Here is a 290-nt window from a genome sequence, read left to right as displayed (position 1 = left end):
TGTGCGTGTTAAGCATGCATAAAAATTCAAAGTATTTGCAACTGATATAAAGTGGCGGTCTTCCCTTTTTTTGGAGGTTAACCTGCTTAGCAGGTTGCACTCGCTCGCTTCCTTGCCTGCTGTGCATCTCAGCGGCCGCTAGAACTCAGCCGACTTCCTCCCGGCCCCGGCGCCGGGTCACGTGCGTTAGTGATAGAACGTTCCCAGATGGGAGCGCGGCTGTGATTGGAGGGGAGGCGGGCCGGGGCATTGTGACGCATGGGCAGCGATCAGCTGTTGGAGTTCCACAA

This window comes from Carcharhinus amblyrhynchos, chromosome 8, assembly GCF_965287045.1.
Source record: "Carcharhinus amblyrhynchos chromosome 8, sCarAmb.v2.hapA, whole genome shotgun sequence".
NCBI classification, from domain to species: Eukaryota; Metazoa; Chordata; class Chondrichthyes; order Carcharhiniformes; family Carcharhinidae; genus Carcharhinus; species Carcharhinus amblyrhynchos.
This window is presented reverse-complemented; position numbering follows the sequence as displayed.